The sequence below is a fragment of the Schistocerca nitens genome, chromosome 4, assembly GCF_023898315.1.
Source record: "Schistocerca nitens isolate TAMUIC-IGC-003100 chromosome 4, iqSchNite1.1, whole genome shotgun sequence".
NCBI lineage: Eukaryota > Metazoa > Arthropoda > Insecta > Orthoptera > Acrididae > Schistocerca > Schistocerca nitens.
In genome coordinates, this window is record NC_064617.1 from 658,438,763 (window position 1) to 658,459,372 (window position 20,610).

Here is a 20,610-nt window from a genome sequence, read left to right on the forward strand (position 1 = left end):
GTGAGTTCCGAAGTGCCACCAACAGTCCAGCTAGCACAGTGGCTGTGCATAGGGAGTTAGATAGTGTGGGATACAGCAGTCAAGCAGCATAAGCCACACATTTCTATAGCGATGCACGAGATCGTGTGGTTCAAATGGGTCAAATGGCTCTGAGCACTATGGGACTTAACATCTATGGTCATCAGTCCCCTAGAACTTAGAACTACTTAAACCTAACTAACCTAAGGACATCACACAACACCCAGCCATCACGAGGCAGAGAAAATCCCTTACCCCGCCGGGAATCGAACCCGGGAACCGAGATCGTGTGAACAGCGACGCCAGTAGACAGTGAATGACTAGAAACGAGTGTTTTGGAGCGATGAATCATGGTATACCCTACGAGAATCTTATGAAGGGTCGGGAAATGCCTAATGAACGTTCCGTGCCATCATGGGTAGAGTCAGCAGTTAAGTACAGAGGTGGTGGCGATATGGTGTAGTGGTGTTTTCCGTGATTAGGCCTAGAGAACGTTCCCTGCCATCATGGGTAGTGTCAGCAGTGAAGTACAGAGGTGGTGGTGATATGGTGTAGTGATGTTTTCCGTGATTATGGTATGGTCCCCTGACACTCCGCTTAAGAATACTCTAACTGCAGAAAGAATTAACACCTTTCTCTACATACAGTAGAGGAACAGTATGTAGTCGATGATTGCATCAGCATGATAATGCACCCTGATATACAGCAGCATACGTGTTGCAATGGTTTGTGGACAATAATATTCCTGAAGTGGACGCACCTGCCCAGAGACTCGAATGAACTAAAAGAAATATTTTCGGAATGAGATAGAACCTCAACATTGCTTCAGACCTGAACGTCCAACATTACTCGCAATCTTCTCTCGTTTGGGAAGAACGGGCTGCCATCCCGCCACAGACAATCAGGAACTTCATTGAAATTGTCCCCAGCATAGTTCAAGGCGTCATAAAGGCGAAAGAAGCACACACATTCACCGATTGTTAAAGTCCACTGATAGGTGCCCGGACACTTTTGACTAACTCTCGTAAGGTGTTCAGGCCTATTTTGACCCACAAGGATTTTTGATGATCTATAATTCTGAAATTATCTGGTTTCGATAAATGGCCGTCATTGATTTCGTTTGACCCTTAGTGAAGTGTATTCTGAAGGAAAATAATTATTTTGGAGTTTTAGTTTCACATCCACAGAGATAGTACTTCTCAAGGTGCTGGCGTCTTTTTGGACCCTATGTGTTTAACCCTCACTATAACAGCAAATTCTGCCAATATTTAATTCGCCAGCAATGGAATGTGTATGGCTGCAGTAAGGTGGGTATTAAGAAGTGAAGTCGTTAACAATGGAATGTCTGTCAAATGAAGGAATAAGGCACTCCATCTTCAGACCACAAGTGGCCCATCGGGACCATCCGACCGCCGTGTCATCCTCAGTTGAGGACGTGGATAGGAGAGGCGTGTGGTCAGCTCACCGCGCTCCCGGTCGTTATGATGGTTTTCTTTGACCGGAGCCGCTACTATTCGGTCGAGTAGCTCCTCAATTGGCATCACGAGGCTGAGTGCACCCCGAAAAATGGCAACAGCGCATGGCGGCTGGATGGTCACCCATTCAAGTGCCGGTTCACGCCCGACAGCGCTTAACTTCGGTGATCTCACGGGAACCGGTGTACCCACTGCGACAAGGCCGTTGCCAAATGAGGGAATGCGGAGTGCGATTTTTTTTTTTCGTAATTAAATTAGTTTGTAAAGTCGTTCATTTCTACTCAGGTCTCTAGGTTTCTGCCTTTACACTTCACGTATTTTGTATTTTTCTCAAGATAATGGTCTGTTCGAAAGATGACGAAATAGCAGACATAGTGATGAACATATCCGATTGCGATAAAGTAGTTTCGGAGGATGAAGATAATGTTTCTGAATGCAGCTTTTCATCTTCACTATAAGGCGCAGATGATACACCAGAACAGAAAATGGTAAGCAGTGCAATAAGACGTCAAAGGATAAATCGATTCAACGAAAGACAGAGCCCTTACCTCAGCTGGAACGGCATGCAGAATGTAATATTGTTCACCTGACTTCAGAACCAACAAGGTGTGGCACATCGCGTATTGTAGACGAATATTCAGTTTCCAAATTGTTCCTTCCCCTATCAATTGAAAACATTATACTCACCCATTCCAATATTGAACGAATGCGTGTATATGGACGTAAGGGAAAGAATGTGTTGTTCTTGACCTAGATGCTTACACAGGTCTGCTGTTAATAGCAGAAGTTTATAAGTCACATAATGAAAGTTTACTGGATGAATACAAAGGTCGATCAGTTTTCAGAGCTATACTGTCACCAGCAACGCTACAAGAGATATCAAGGTTTATTGGATTTGATGACTGGGAGACAAGACTACAAAGACATGAACGAGGTCAGTTTGCACCCGTAAGGAATTTGTGACACAAATGTTTAAAGACATTACGTAAATTATACCGTCCCAATGTGTTTGTTGCAAGAGACAAACTAGTCGTATTCAGGGCAAACTGCCATTTCCGCCTATACACACGGCTAGTAAACCGCGATGTGTGGCATCAAGTTTGGTTACTTTGAGACACTGAAACAAGTTACGTACGGAATATTCAGCCATATACTGGAAGACGACCAGTCAGGTTGTGCCCCTGAGGAGAACTAAGGTGTAAGGGTTGTAACTGACTTGTATTATGGTTTGAAAGGGTATAGTACTACCTGCTACAAATTTTGCACCTTCTAGGAGCCAGAACAAATGCTGATGAAGAGAAATGTTACAATGACTGCAACTGTGAAAAACATGCCTTCCATCCCACCGAGCCTATTTCAGACCAGGGGGATTCGCAATTACACATCAACATTTGCTTTCATAAAAGACACAACGCTTGTATCATACATCCAAAAGAAAAACATAAGTGTCTCTGTGCAAATAACTCTGCACAACGGTGCAAAAGTACGTGACCGCACCAACAGAAAATCTCAAATTCTTTTAGAATACAACAGAGCTGTGAATCACTAGACATCGTGATGTTCATTTATACAGTAATGAGAAATACAGACAAATAGCCTATTTTTGTGTCTTCAGATATTACCAACATATCGACATATAACTCTTATGTGCTGTACAATGCAGTCTACCTCCACTGAAAAGCAATACCCCATAACGAAGAAGATTGCTTCCAGAAACTCATGGCGAGCAGCTAATTGATGAGGATATGAAGATTATGCTAGCAGTAAGAAGGGAGGCAGATGTCATCTATTGGAGAATATGATAAAAAAGTTCAGTTAAATGTGTTAAATGTAAAAAATTCAATTGCAAAAACCATCTTACATACAGATGTAAAAACTGTTAGTACAAATTAGCCATAATGTTGTAAAATTAACACACACGTATTTATAATATTCGATTATTGTATTGCTATACTCTTCCATTATGTAGTTTGTATGAGTAATACTATCGAAATTATAACCTGATTTATAATTTCAGTACACAAATGTGTGAAAGTATACCTACAGGAAACAGAAAAAACTGGTCTTTTTTTTTATACGAACATCGGAAGTGTATGTGTAAAATAAACACCGTAGTAGGGTTAATAGTGAGTTTTAGTAGGCAGATGATGCTCCAGATGTAAAGACAAAAAAACTGTAGATGTAAAAAGTAATGCAACAAGTCAACCCAATAAAAAAAATGTAGCACTTGCATAATTTCTTTATTAATAATACTTATATGACTTTAAAAGCTACTACAGGAAGCACGCAACAAGTATGAGAGTATGTCATGAAGTTTTTGTTGTCACAGCTAGAAGACATAACTACCTTATTACTTTTCGTCTGGTTGTAGATACATGTCTGCAGTCCTGGTATGCACCGACAGCAAGCTGCTAGAGGAGCCAAAACAAAATGGCGAAGCTCACTAATAAAACGTCGTGCTGCACTTAAAGAGGAACAATGTCACAACAATACATGTTGATAGGTAGAAGTGTAAGACAACAATGCGGCATCATATTACACCAGCGAGACGCTCCCAGTATCACCAAAAAAGTAAAAATGACAGAAAAGTGGCAGACAATCGATGCAGAATGGGTTTAACAGGAGACGTGGAGAGCTGGTGCTCGAAGATCGGCGTATCACATTCGAGGCGATAGTGGAAAATGGCCGTGCGGTTCTAGACGCTACAGTCTGGAACCGAGCGACCGCTACGGTCGCAGGTTCGAATCCTGCCTCGGGCATGGATGTGTGTGATGTCTTTAGGTTGGTTAGGTTTAATTAGTTTAAAGTTCTAGGCGACTTACGACCTCAGAAGTTAAGTCGCATAGTGCTCAGAGCCATTTGAACCATTTGATAGTGGAAAAAAGTTAAAACCAGTGATGGATCAGTTTTCATCTTTCACAACATTTTCACGGAAGTCGCCTCCCTTGGGTTCCACGACTCCTCACACCCATTAAAAAAACTCACCAGTTTGAGGCAACAGCGGAAACGATGGAGTTTCATACCAAATGACGTGCTTACGATGCTATTTACCATTCGTGAATGCTGGATGTTCTGTTATCAGCCCGAGGCAAAGTAGTAAACAAGGCAGTGGAAGACGTGGATTTACCAACACCGAAAATGGCGACGACTCATTCATCATCGGGTAAGGTGATGCTGAGAAATGTTTAAGACTCATATTATGCTCGTAAGTGGATGCTACCCAAATCCGCTGACCGGGTTGCGGGAGACTGTCAAGAATGAGCGCCGCTGTAAGAAACCATTGGATGCCAACCATTTATAGACTGTCGTGACAAATAAAAACGCCTACAGCCGTCCTTACGATTTTATTTCATTTTATCGCTACCGGTTTTAACGCTTCAGTGCGTCATCGTCAGGCTGTTTTTGATGCGGTACAGGTTGATATGATTCCTAAGCATAACACATCAGTTGCCAGCATTACTGGATACGCATATAATGTGTCATCACTCCAACCATCAACTGCCAACTGACTCGAGAACACACAAGTAATGAGAATGGCTGTATGTCGGATGTCCCAGAGATGTTACGAAAAACTTCGAGTGGTTGTAAGGCGTGTCTTGAGGAAAAAACCGAGCCTAGAAACCTGTTTTCGGAAACGTCATCCAGCGACGCCACGGATCGTCGAAGTAGGCGCCAGCACCTGTCACTGCGCCACCCCTTCAGCAGCAAACGTGACTTTGTTCGCTGATGGACCGTAGGCGGAACATCTTGCAACGTTGTTTATTATTCAGTGATCGAGACTGATTGGGACAATCATCAGTGGAGAAGATGGAGCTAGCTGCTGCATAGACGGGCCGTGGCTCCCATGGATTCGATGCTTTGTTGCTTCGGTCGACGACGGTTTTGGACATGGGTTTCCAGTTGGTGCTGACGCATTATCTGCGTATCCAATAATACTGGAAACTGATGTGTTATGCATGGGGATCATATCAACCTGTACCGCATCAAAAACAGTCTGAAGATGAAGCACTGAAGCGTTGAAACTGGTAGCGATAAAATGAAATAAAATCGTAAGGACGGCTGTAGGCGTTTTTATTTGCCACGATAGCAAACAGCCGTCGTCCCAGAGACCTCCTGCTAAACGTATGGATATAGAAAAAGTATCTAGACTGATTTTCGACGTGGAACGTTTTCCGAACAGCAAAAATGCGGACTTCTACAACCAACGTCTCCCGCAAGTCATCCACCGTTGCGTACATCTCGCATCGAAAGCTGAATATGTTTGGAAGACTTAACTCCATAATCAAGATTCATCGTCACAGCTTGATTTTTTTCTGGGTAATAATCTAAACTTTATGACTACCCTTCGAACACAAAGGCAATGGGGAGGCTAAAATGGCTCTGAGCACTATGGGACTTAACATCTATGGTCATCAGTCCCCTAGAACTACTTAAACCTAACTAACCTAAGGACATCACACTACACCCAGCCATCACGAGGCAGAGAAAATCCCTGACCCCGCCGGGAATCGAACCCGGGAACCCGGGCGTGGGAAGCGAGAACGCTACCGCACGACCACGAGATGCGGGCACAATGGGGAGGAATGTTGCACTTAACTCTATGCACGTTTCAACTTTGCCAGCTTGACACAGAACGACAGCGCTTTGTGGTGAAAACGATGGAGATTCTAGAGGGTTCGATAAGAAAAAAAAAACTGTGCAATAAAACATCTTTCCGAAACCGTTATCCATCGAGGCAACAGAGCATCGCATTCATAGGAGACAAGGCATTTCTAGGCGGCAGCTAGCTCCATCTACTCTCCAGACGATCGTGGCAATCGTTCGCGACCAACATTGTGCGACGTTGTGCGTACGGTCCGTCAGCGTACAAAGTCACGTTTACTGAGAAAGTGGGGGCCTAGAGGCTAGCGCCGGTGCCCATGACTTCAATGCTCTGTAGCGTCGTTGGTTGACGTTTCCGGACATGGGTTCCAGTCCTCGATTTTTTCTCAGGACACTCTGTTACAATCCCTCTAAGTTTGTCACAACATTTCTTGGACATACTGTAGATCAGAAGAAACCATGTCACATGAATACAGGTTCTCGTTATTGTCTTCTGAGATCTACAACAGGACTGTTAAGTATATTGTGTCTGAAAATGTGCAGACAACCATGTGAACCATTAGGTCTGGTAATGGCTTACATTAATGGGTTGTTGACTCAGGATTGTCTGCAGTGGATCTGAGAAATATTTAAAACATATACTCTTAGAAATGCACGTAGGAAACTCAGAGACATTATTTGAGAAGAGTGCACAAACTGCACATGGACACAATGGCGATCTGTAAACTACACGAAATTTAGACAAATATTTAAGCGAATAGCGTCGTTAACGAGGTCAAAAACGATCTTCGGTCACGAGAATGTTCGGAAGTCTGGAAAAAAAGCTTGTCACTTTTACCGCTCTTAGTACCTCACTGATCCCAGGGATATAAAATTGGAAGACATTATAATTTGAGCACTGCTCAAAACCCAAGCAGCATTACGCAAAACTTTTATGCAGAAGCACGTTTATCGGAATTATATGTCATCGATGAATATGTATAGATATTGGAGGCAATTTTTAGCGTGCGGAGGAACGAGAACAATTTAAACACCCCTCAATCCCCTAGCGCTAGTGCTTGATTCTGTAATTCTGTAGTTGTGTGCGCAATAAGACTGTACATCGTTTCAATAAGATGAGGTCTATGGCAATTGACCTGAGCAATTGGCAGTAGCGCACGAGAATCCAGATCAGTTACTTCTTCCAGAAGACAGGTCCTTCACATGTTGTATACAATTTTATTATTTTCAATTCGTCTTGAATACACTAAATTAAAAAAGAGAAATCTGTTAATAAATTTGCATGTCAGGAACTCTTTTTCTGTAGGAATTTTTCTGGAATAAGGCCTCGCACGGAAACAAAATCTGAACGATAAACAGTTAACAACAAGAAAACGGGGGCTTTTGAAATTTGGTGCTACTAGAGAACGCTACAGTTTCCATAACGTATACCTAAAGAACAGATATTGGGGATAATTAGGAAACAGAAAAAATTGTGGCACAGTTCGACTAAAAGAAGGTATATATTGCACCTTGCGCCAACGACAAATAGTCAGTTTGCACATCGGGGTAAAACATGTTTTGACTTCAGTAACTTAAAATGGTTATCGACTGCAGTAGTTGCACAGAACAGTCTAGCATGGAGAGCTAAACAAAATCTGTTTTCTGTATGGCAGACTGCAAGAGCGACATACTGAACTATCACACAAAGAAACAAGTACTTAAATACGTATTAATATAGCAAAACATGATTTCGAGAGAAATATATTTAAAACTCTCCTGAAGCATGACGTGAACACTACGTAAGAAATGACGGAGATCGTATTCTTCACGTCCAACTGAAATGCAAGAGCAGTGGTTACATCAAGAATGAAACTGGAAATATAAAACAGATTCGTAATTTCATTTTTCACTTGTAATAACATTACAAAAAAAGAAAAGGCGACCTCTCTGTCTCTCCGTCATCATTTCTCTCAGAGTCATTTCTCTTTCTTTTCAAGGAGTAGCTGCGTGTGAGTGTTTCTTTTCTTCGTGTGTGGATGTGCGCGCGCGCGTGCTCGTGTGTATGTATGTATGTGTGTGTGTGTGTGTGTGTGTGTGTGTGTGTGTCAGATACAGAGAGAAGACGAATAGCAGGAAGAGAGAGAGATTGAAATGAACGAGAGACGACGGGTTAGATCCGAGTGAATAGCAGCTAATTCATAAAAGAATATGAATTATTTGTAGAAGCACGGTTGTTTTAGAGGAAAGTACCTTTGTCGATGGCGAGAGCTGTTTCGCCACCCTCACCGCTTGCTCTTCTCAAGTTGCAACCAGCTCTTCTCCGTCTTGGGGCGTCGCCCGCCGAGAGCCTCGAGTTGTTTGTAGACGCGGCCTCTGCTACTCCTGCGTGCCGGCAACCGCTAGTTGCGTTGTGCGCCTCCTGCAAACACCATCTGTCACCTTCCTCCAAGTCGTCGTTGCTTGCGCTTCTCTCTGTAAACTTTGCATTTAACCGTTCAGCGCCATCATCTGCGTCAGCTGTTTGTATGCGCACCGAAGCAGTCGAGCTTTCATTAGGCTGACTCTCATTTAAGTGTCTATTCAGAGTTACGTTTCTTGCCACTGGCGTTGCAGATGTTACGATTGCCGGTGGTAACGAGTGGGCTCTAAAAATAACTACCGCTAGAAGCAGTGCAATTCTTGTCGACATCTTTGTCACTGAAGATAACTGTCAGTCATTTTAGTTAGTGAAACAGAACCGCGCAACATCTATTACAGCACTGATGTTCCATACCCAGCGTCTTGCATTGCCACTGTTGAAAGCGGCATTTGTTCTTGAAGTTCGATGGTGAAGTGGATGTGTCTGCTTCCGAGAGCCATCTGTCCGACTGCGCCGGCTCTTTGGCAACGCAACCCCTCCCTCTTCTCTTTTTTCCTCTCTCCTGTGCCGTCTTCGTACCCCACCACGTCTCCTCCCTAGGCGGCTGCGGTCCGCACACTACCGTCAAAAAGATCTCTCTGCCGTCGTACCGCTGTGCCATCTGTCACGCCCTACTTTGCGAGAGTGATGCGCTGTGGATCACGTTTCACGCTTCAATTACGTCGTTGCCACGCCCCCTGCGTTCGCAAATGGCCATCCCTCGCAGGCGCAATTTCCTGCCAGGGCAATTTCCGTCCCCAGTCTGCTGTTCGTGGCGGAACTCACTGTCCGAAACGGCGTCGTTCCGTCGTCTCGTGGCCCGCATCGCAGTGACCGAGCATGCTCGCCGAGCGTGATGGGTCATCATCTCACCTCAATCCTTCCAATACCTGCTGCCGGGGACAGTAAGCTTTTCTGACGCAATGCTATGCAGCTGACAAGCCGCCAGCTCTATAACCCATAATGTGGTGGCAACATTCTGACACATGTTACCGTTCAAGAGGAGAAGTGCGACAAACCTACAGAGATGCCTAAAATTTAACACGGTGAAAGTTACAAATACGTTCTCAGACAGTCTATAGAAGTTGAAGATAACAGTGGTGGGGAGATATATTGTAGGGGACTGAGAAGGTAACGAAATTTCTGTAGGAAACAAAGAACTCAAGATACACGTCGATTATGTTACATGCTAACTGCCGGCATAAAAATAAATAAATAAACTTTGGAGTAGTCCATATGATCAACTCGTCTGCAATAATATATCTTACCTGGAATATTTTGTTCACTGGTTTTCCACCAACTTCTGATCTTTATAGCTTTACTATGATAACACTCTAATGGTAATTTTAAATAGAACATCACTTAAATTTTCCCGCGACCCACAAACGATACGTGTCTATGTGCACTTGGATTTTCCTCGTCTCTGTCTCATAAGTTTACTGATTTTGAAATTTTACTTCAGAAGTATTTTAAAATAATATTTTTACGCTGTGAATAACATTTTCACGTTGTGCTACGTTCTGAATTTCAGCTTTAACCTTTACAAGTCAGCTCTGGAAATTTTTACACCAGTAATCAATACTTGGTATAAGTGCACAATTACCAGGTGGAACCATTTTATTGTTTTGATAGTTCATTTACTCATGCAAAGAATAATGTGAACGATGTGAAGCTAGACCAAATTATATGCTGTTACGTCAACGGAAGAATGTAGCAACTACATGTCCAGTCTCCTACGGTTCAAATGGTTCAAATGGCTCTGAGCACTATGTGACTTAACTTCTGAGGTCATCAGTCGCCTAGAGCTTAGAACTAAGTAAACCTAACTAACCTAAGGACATCAAAGACATCCATGCCCGAGGCAGGATTCGAACCTGCGACCGTAGCGGTCGCTCGGCTCCAGACTGTAGCGCCTAGAACCGCACGGTCACTCCGGCCGGCTAGTCTCCTACGGCTTCATTCAGTTTTGGACATCCTTTTTCTCCATTACGCACCGCCACAGACCTTAGTGCAAATATATTTACAAATCATGAAGTTTTCCGATTACTGCAATATGCAGTGTAATTAAAAGTCGCGAACGATTAAAAATGTGAGCTGGACAAGGAATAGAGGTTTCAGCATTCATGACAAAAGCTGATATCAGTTCGGTCTTCTGACTTACTGCAGCGGCCACAACCTCCTCAGCTGTCACTAACACTTAAAGCTAAAGTCCAAAGTAATTTGTGGGACGCACTCCAATTTCTTTCTTCCCCTACAGTTTCTGGCATCAACTACTCCCTCTACTATCATGGAAGCTGTTATCTCATGCCTTAAAATGTGTCCTATCATCCTGTCCCTTACTCTCAGTGTTTCAGACATACAGGGTGTAACAAAATTACATGGCCAAACAAACTTTCAGGAAACATTCCTTTTCTAGTTCAACCTTCGGCGGACCTCCGCATTTCTTATGAGTAACCTTAATTTACAACATTATTTAGTCACATCACGTTTCCCAGGCTTCGACGCTCTTCGTAATGGAAAGTGCGTGATTCATGTCGATGCAGTGCTGTGCTGCAAACGTGTATTATCGGAATTTGTTCTCCAAACTGTGGTATTTGTCTGACCAGAATGAACAATGCTCCTACCGTAGCACAGAAAAAAGTGAATATGTTCTGGGCGGATTTAGGGATGCAAATGAAGGGAACTAGCTTTTCGACTTATCTGACAGCTTCAGAGACATTTAAATATAAACGTCTCGACATATTCATGCATTTTTACTTGTTAATATTAGCACGCACTTCATATAACATACTCCATCATGACAGGTAAAGTAACGTGATACATGATGCCATGTCGTATAATACGACACGTGCCAACATGTCATCCAAAGCGGCATTTGTCAAGTCGTACAATATGACACAACGTGTGAATAAAGTTTAGGATGCTGTCATCCCCACTCCGGGTTACTTCCTATTGTAGAGGCAGCCCCACTCTCGGATATTTCTTATTATAGATGCATCCCAAGCTCTAGAAGCACATACTTTTGTTTCTACTTGCTCTAACACCCCTAACCGTACATGTAACAGGGAATGGCTATAACTGAGATCACTGAACTGAGGAAACAGCATTATTACGTTATTCATGGCTGTGATTTTCAGCAACTATAGTATAATTTTTTCAGAAGCAATCTCACTCATCAGTTACAAATAAATTTTATTGTACTTTACCGGTTTCGACAAATTAATTTGTTATCTTCAGAAGCTTTTTTTAGCAGACAGTCAATGTCTCCTTCATAAAAGGATAATGCCATGGTACGTTCATAAATTTGGATATTGTATGTGATTATTTTAAATACTGTTTGACAATTTACAGGAACTGAATCAGATCTATGTGTCTGTTGTGATTCAGTTATTGTAAATTGTCAAACAGTGTTTACAATACTCACATACTATATGTAAATTTCCGAACATACCATGGCATTTTCCTTCTATGACGAAGATATTAACTGACTGCTGAATTAAGCTTCTGAACGTAACAAACTAATTTGTCGAAACCGGTAAACCATAATAAAATTTATGTGCAACTTACAACTGAAATTTATCCTGAAAAAACAAGTAGGCGTAGCTCATAAAAAAGAGCGAATATGTCAAGATGTTTTGATTTCCATGTTCGCCTCTATTTGTGCTTCGATACGAGCCTTAGTCATTCTGGTTCCCAACTTTTACTCTACGATAATTTTGACATTAATTCGCTATAGCTTGTCAACTGATGTAGATTTTTGTTGACTCGGGGGACAACTGAGCTGGTATAAGTTTCTTTGATGTCTTTCGAGCACGTTATTTATATCGTGACAGGGGATAAAGCTTCCGAAAAACAATAGAACTACCATTAATTAGGTATATTTGTTTACCTTCTTACAAAGTTTGACCCGTTTCACAGAAGTCTGAAACATAAAAGTTTCGGGCGTAAAGAAACTCACAAGAGAGCGTTTCATGCACGTTAAATCTGAATGAAGCTAGATTTTTGGAAGCCAGTTTTCAGTTTTATTGTAAGAATGCATTTTCTTTGATTCGCTTTCAACAGTTCCCGCGCTTTTAAATCGTGTAATTCACGTAAGAACGAGTTTGACGTGCCATATTTAAGTCGACTCGACAAGGGATTGAGATTGTTGGATACAAAAAATGCAAAGTTTGAGGCGGTTCGTACAAGTTTCAAGTAAAGAAGCGACGCGGTCAAAAAACCTCCTAGAAAACCTGATTTTTGCCCAAGAAATGCAAACAAAATAAAAATTTTTCAGACGATTAAAACACATCTTAGACCAAGCTCCGACACACCGGTGGATCGAATCTGAACCATCTGTCTCGCTCTAATCCGGAGTTATTAAGGGTGACTGTTTTTGCACTAAAATCAGAATGAGGGTGTTGTTTTTGCATGTAAAATTCGAACGGTGCACATAAAAATGGTGCCATTAGTTGAGCATTAATTGTAGCCCAATTACAATCTTTTACAGAAGGAATTAATCGATTCGCACAATTTGTCTGGGTGCCAGCCCCGTTTCGTTGTTCAAACCTTGCTGAATACACTGTAACATAGCTACAGGAAGAATGGCTATACAAATCGTTGCTTGTCCGGGATAAATCAAAAACTTTCCACTTCATGTTCCTATCTCAAATACGATAGGAACGAAGCACCTAGGCTCCACAAATCGCAATTCTGCGCGCGGCCTTCTGAGACATCCACATTGTAACCATACTGTTCCAAAATGTTTAAACGAGGGAGGTCCTCTTAGCAGTGCAAGTCTCCTTCTTATAATCTATTTACTTCATCCGTTACGCGTTACTTTGCTTCCATGGCAGCAGAATTTCTTCCTTTCGCATATATATATATATATATATATATATATATATATATATATATATATATATATACACACTCCTGGAAATTGAAATAAGAACACCGTGAATTCATTGTCCCAGGAAGGGGAAACTTTATTGACACATTCCTGGGGTCAGATACATCACATGATCACACTGACAGAACCACAGGCACATAGACACAGGCAACAGAGCATGCACAATGTCGGCACTAGTACAGTGTATATCCACCTTTCGCAGCAATGCAGGCTGCTATTCTCCCATGGAGACGATCGTAGAGATGCTGGATGTAGTCCTATGGAATGGCTTGCCATGCCATTTCCACCTGGCGCCTCAGTTGGACCAGCGTTCGTGCCGGACGTGCAGACCGCGTGAGACGACGCTTCATCCAGTCCCAAACATGCTCAATGGGGGACAGATCCGGAGATCTTGCTGGCCAGGGTAGTTGACTTACACCTTCTAGAGCACGTTGGGTGGCACGGGATACATGCGGACGTGCATTGTCCTGTTGGAACAGCAAGTTCCCTTGCCGGTCTAGGAATGGTAGAACGATGGGTTCGATGACGGTTTGGATGTACCGTGCACTATTCAGTGTCCCCTCGACGATCACCAGTGGTGTACGGCCAGTGTAGGAGATCGCTCCCCACACCATGATGCCGGGTGTTGGCCCTGTGTGCCTCGGTCGTATGCAGTCCTGATTGTGGCGCTCACCTGCACGGCGCCAAACACGCATACGACCATCATTGGCACCAAGGCAGAAGCGACTCTCATCGCTGAAGACGACACGTCTCCATTCGTCCCTCCATTCACGCCTGTCGCGACACCACTGGAGGCGGGCTGCACGATGTTGGGGCGTGAGCGGAAGACGGCCTAACGGTGTGCGGGACCGTAGCCCAGCTTCATGGAGACGGTTGCGAATGGTCCTCGCCGATACCCCAGGAGCAACAGTGTCCCTAATTTGCTGGGAAGTGGCGGTGCGGTCCCCTACGGCACTGCGTAGGATCCTACGGTCTTGGCGTGCATCCGTGCGTCGCTGCGGTCGGGTCCCAGGTCGACGGGCACGTGCACCTTCCGCCGACCACTGGCGACAACATCGATGTACTGTGGAGACCTCACGCCCCACGTGTTGAGCAATTCGGCGGTACGTCCACCCGGCCTCCCGCATGCCCACTATACGCCCTCGCTCAAAGTCCGTCAACTGCACATACGGTTCACGTCCACGCTGTCGCGGCATGCTACCAGTGTTAAAGACTGCGATGGAGCTCCGTATGCCACGGCAAACTGGCTGACACTGACGGCGGCGGTGCACAAATGCTGCGCAGCTAGCGCCATTCGACGGCCAACACCGCGGTTCCTGGTGTGTCCGCTGTGCCGTGCGTGTGATCATTGCTTGTACAGCCCTCTCGCAGTGTCCGGAGCAAGTATGGTGGGTCTGACACACCGGTGTCAATGTCTTCTTTTTTCCATTTCCAGGAGTGTATATATATATACCTGTTTTAGATACTGTGGCCTTGGACCAATAGCATGCCAAGTGCCGTGCATTTAGATTAGCCTTGCGTAGATTCTCCATAGTGCAGGTGTTTGCACACAACTCACACTGCAAGAAGGTGTAGTAATCTGCAGGTGTGCACATCCAAACGGAGTCTTTTTGTCGTGAAGGTTCCTACTAGTCTTTTTCAGTCCTCTCTACTTCAGTCCGCAGTTTGTTGAGAACTTCCGGATCGTCCATTCTTCGACGTGGTCCTGAGGCAGTTCTTCTGTGGATGTTGTCCAGTCACTAACGTGATAGTTTATTTCCATCCACAGGTGCAGTGTTGTGCATTTTATTGTGTGAAAGAGTCTCTCTGTTTTAAAAACAGCTTTCCTTTAGTTTTAAACCGCTACATGGCTGGCAGGTGACCGTACAGCTTGTTTATCTCCAAGGTTAATGCAATTGATTACTGCTTTTTGGCCGTCACTTCCAGTATGAAGTCCGGCGTTACAACACCAGCAAGACAATACAATTTGTCCTTGGATACAGTCTTCAGGAAATCGATTATGACATGGCTTGATTCGTTAAGAGATACGTCGATATGCTTGGCATAATCCTATAAATGAACTCTGTGCAGTATCTCACCGGTGGTTCTACACTTCCTGTTCGTAACGGATCCTGCTCCAACTGCACAATTTTTGTTGCTCTTACTATTATATTCGCCTTAGAAGATATCGTTATCTTCATTCCATTTAATCTCACTGATCACCATTGTATCTAGATTGATCCCTGATTCGTAGAATATTAGTCTTTAGTTTTTTTCTTGATCTATTTCCCCTCGCCTCCCCCAATCCCCCTTCCTTGTCACTTCTTACCTCAAGATCCGAATAGCCTATTAACTGGGAATCTTTCGCCGATGGAGAGATAATAGAATGTCACATTTTCTGTGGACACGCTTTATGTGTATTGTCTTCTAGTTCTTAATGAAGTTGATCATTGCTGAGCCTTCCTTCTTTTGTGGCAGTTTCTGCCCTCTTTCGCAAGGTCGTTGGCAGTCTGAAGATGGCTCCTTACACCAGACACCAGCAGCTGCCATTTTTATTCGAGATCTTCTACTGTAAAAAAATTACAATTTTTAAATTTAATTCTTAGTGTAAGTGTCTGACCCTTTAATTCACTTCCAGTTTTCAGTATCATTTGCATCAAAAATAATTTGCTTGGCGTATCTTCCCTAATTTTTTTTCTACTGTTGAAGCAGACAGAAACTGTTTGTTCCCTTGTGAATTTTCATCGCTGTGCAAGTTTCCAGACATGTCGAGAAGCGAAATAGGTACTTCATTGCACACTATTTATTCTCGTGCACACTATTTATTTTCTTAATTTGCCGTCAGTCTCACAATCGTATTCCCATTCCTGTTGCAGTTATTTAATGTAAAGTACATTATGTCCATAGAACTGAGTAATAATATAGACTAGTGCCTTGCCCTCCAGTTATCGCATGCTTTCCTAACAGTATGGAGTTTGGAACGTTTCTTTTTTCTGGGACTCTAACGTTATCTCGACCACGATTGTTGTCGACCGCAGTGAACTTTCAAGCCCTTCAGAAACGTTGGTAGCAAAACAGGATGAGAACTGCAGAACTCCACAGGCGATTCAGCAACATGAGATCTGTTAGTTGTTTACGTGCGATTACTACCGAACTAGTGGGACTACTTTACTGAGGAATTATAAATTCCGTGCTGTTCCCAGAAGAAACTTGGAAACTGAAGGCCTGGCAAGACAGAGTTCCGTCTTATCTAGAAAATGATCCAAGGTTGCTTGCTAATCGTTGTTTCGTCTAAATAGTTATCTATTGAGGTAGTACACCTTGAAGGCGATTTGATTGGTATTTATTTTTCATTATCATACAGTGTGAGTCACCTAACATTACCGGTGGATATATTTCGTAAACCACATTAAATAATGCCGAATCTGTTCCACAGACCGAACGTGAGGAGAGGGGCTAGTGTAATTGGTTAATACAAACCATAAAAAAATGCACGGAAGTATGTTTTTTAACACAAACCTACGTTTTTTTTAAAAGGAACCCCGTTAGTTTTGTTAGCACATGTGAACATATAAAGAAATACGTAATCAGTGCCGTTTGTTGCATTGTAAAATGTTAATTACATCCGGAGATATTGTAACCTAAAGTTGACGCTTGAGAACCACTCCTCCGCTGTTCGATCGTGTGTATCGGAGAGCACCGAATTACGTGGGGATCCAAAGGGAACGGTGATGGACCTTAGGTACAGAAGAGACTGGAACAGCACATTACGTCCACATGTTAACACATTTTTATTGATATTTTTCACTGACGCACATGTACATTACCATGAGGGGTGAAGTACACGTTCGACGGGCGTTTCATAGGACGTGGATGACGCATAAATTGGTCAGCCCGTTCTCCTGATCTTACACCTCTAGACTTCTTTCTGTGGGGTACGTTAAAGGAGAATGTGTACCGTGATGTGCCTACAACCCCTGAGGATATGAAACAACGTATTGTGGCAGCCTGCGGCGACATTACACCAGATGTACTGCGGCGTGTACGACATTCATTACGCCAGAGATTGCAATTGTGTGCAGCAAATGATGGCCACCACATTGAACATCTATTGGCCTGACACTCTATTCCACTCCGTAATTGAAAACGGAAACCACGTGTGTACGTGTACCTCACCCCTCATGGTAATATACATGTACGTCAGTGAAAAATACCAATAAAAAGGTGTTAGCATGTGGACGTAATGTGCTGTTCCAGTCTCTTCTGTACCTAAGGTCCATCACCGTTCCCTTTGGATCCCTACGTAATTCGGTGCTCTCCGATACACACGATCGAACAGCGGAGGAGTGGTACTCAAGCGTCAATTTTGGGTTACAATATCTCCGGATGTAATTAACATTTTACAATGCAACAAACGGCACTGATTACGTATTTGTTTATATGTTCACATGTGCTAACAAAACTAACGGGGTTCCTTTTAAAAAAAACGTAGGTTTGTGTTAAAAAACATACTTCCGTGCATTTTTTTATGGTTTGTATTAACTAATTACACTAGCCCCTCTCCTCACGTTCGGTCTGTGGAATCGATTCGTCAGTATTCGATGTGGTTTACGAAATATATCCAGCGGTAACGTTAGGTGACTAACCCTGTATAGAATATTACTCCACTTCGTGATCTGAGTTTGTAAGCTCGAGGGTGATGAAGTATCCACTGAACTTACCGACGGCGTTCATCAGTATCCCAAGCTGAGCCAACTGAATTTAGGAGACGAAATGTTGCTGATAAAATTAGCCCTCATCATGACTAACCGGTGTGTATAGAACTTGTAAACTGAAGGCAGCCCTCTCTTAATTATGTGAATTGCGGACAGGGCTTAACTGGTCACATGTGAGCTGCCGAGAGAGGACTAATCACTCACATAGCGTTAACCGGAAGACACCACAAGCGGGTTGGCTAACTGTCTCCAGTACCGGCCGCCGAAACCTCTACTAAAACATAAGTTCACAAACACATCGCTCATAAAAACTTCAAATCGCCAAATAAGCCGTCCGGTTACTTCCTCTTCAGTTCTTGGGACAGCTGGATGTGGGCGAGTGTTCGGGCCAGATATTTAGCGGAAACAAGGCTTCAGAGGATATACTCGTGTCGAAAACTTTGTCGCTAAATTTTACTACTGCAGTGCTCTTTTCCAACACGTGCTCGCCGTCGTCACACACCCACTCACCAGGGAGAACTGGCTTGAAGTCACTCACCAGTGATAACTGCCATGAAATCACCTTATCTGGAATCAAGAAAGGCAGCCCGAAAAAGATCTTCAAGTAACAACTCTAGCGTGTTGGGAGTTGCGTCCATGACGCAGTGAACAGAAGAAAAAGATGTGAAACACCTACACGAGTGGCTTAGTTGTAAACTATTATGAGTTACTTTCATAATATACATTATTATGAGATATTTAGATATTATAAGTTAGATGTAGACATCACTGCTAGTAATAATACTTCTATTTTCATTTACCTGCTGTCCACACTATAATGGTACTCCAGATAAAGCGTCTCTTGGAGCGCGACTGGCGGCCTCTGATGTACTTGGGTTGCGGTGCCGTGGCGGCGCTTCCCGCACAGATGTGGTACTTCCGCGTCCAGGGATCAGGCGGCTTTAGCCGATGGGTCTCCCTCTCGCCGCCGCTGGTGAACTCTTCATTGCCAACTTGTGAAGCTGAATCGACTGTCTCCTTTGCGGTGCCGATGGGCGATGATACTACATGTAACACATGATGAAGCGAGAATGCTGCATGAGTGCTGAGAAAATAAAAGTGAATAAAACTGAGTAGACCAGAAGAGTGTCGTGTTTCTCGAACATCAATAAATGACTTTCCGCAATCCACTAGTTTGAACAGCGAGAGTCGAGGGACGATTATCGATTAGTCTATAAGCAGATACACCGACTTAGTCAGCAGTTCACATGGCAACATAATGTGGGGATTCTTGGTATACGTATTTCATATGCAGCCGGTGTTTAAGGGTAGTAGCCGTAAACAGCTGGACGTGTTATTTTACCTAACGACTCCCACTACAGACAAAGTCCTGTAATACGGTTTTTAAGTATTGTAGATCTACAATAATATCTTAAGACTGGGAATCCAAGAACAACGTTCTCGGATTAAAAAGTGGATAAGGCAGGTGCTGTTTAATCTCTACGTGGAAGAAGTAACAGCAGAAATTTTAAAAAAAATGTTTCGAGAGTGCGATTAAATTTGAGGGTAAAATAATATCAATGATGACGAGATTAGCTGATGAATTTTCTATCATCACTGAATTTGAATAATAATTACCGGACCTGTTTAATAGAATGACCAGTCTTAAAATATTCAAAAATTTTCTTTAAAATAAAACAAATCTTAAAATTAAAAAGAAATGAGAGCAAACCAAAGAATGATGAAAGTAACTAAGAGTATCAGAAATGAGGATAACTAGAAACTTAACATATATACTGCTGACCACGAAGTGGTCGAGGTTAAGAAATTCTATTGCCTTGGAAACAAAATAACACATGACGGTTGATGCAAGGATGACAGAAAAGCCAGACTACCAGACACAAAGAGGGTCTTCGTGGCCAAAAAAAAATCTACTAATATGGAACATACCCCTTTATTTGGGGAAGAAATTTCTGAGAATGTACCGGTACATTTGGAACGCAGCACTGTGTAGGAGCAAATCATGGAGTGCGGGAAAGCCGAAAGAGAAGAGAATCGATACATTTGAAATGTAGTGGTAGAGAAGAAAGTTGAAAATCAGGTGGACTGATAAGGAATGAAAAGATTCTCCTCAGAATAGGCATCGAGATGAAAATGTGAAAAACTGACAAAAAGAAGGGAGAGGATGCTATAACAGGTATTAAGACATCAGGAAATATCTTCCATGGTACTCTAGAGAGATGTAAAGGGTAAAACTTTTAGGGGAAGACAGAGATTTAACTACGTCATCACCTAAGTTATCACCTAGAATGATGAACTAAGTTCGCGGAACCTGTTCCGGCTTCGGCTTCTTAGCTCCATCGTTTCCTGAGCTGATCTATGTCCCTCACCACTTTGAAGGTAAACTGCAAAGCTTCTTTTAGGGTATCTGTCTTGTTGTAGCCGATATACACGTCCCTTCTATTTCAGCTTAAATGTGGTGGTTTTGTCTGTTATTATATTTTAAGTTCGTTTCTAATTTCTTCGTTTCTTAATCTGTTTTCTAGTTTACATCCTTTAATTGATTTGAGA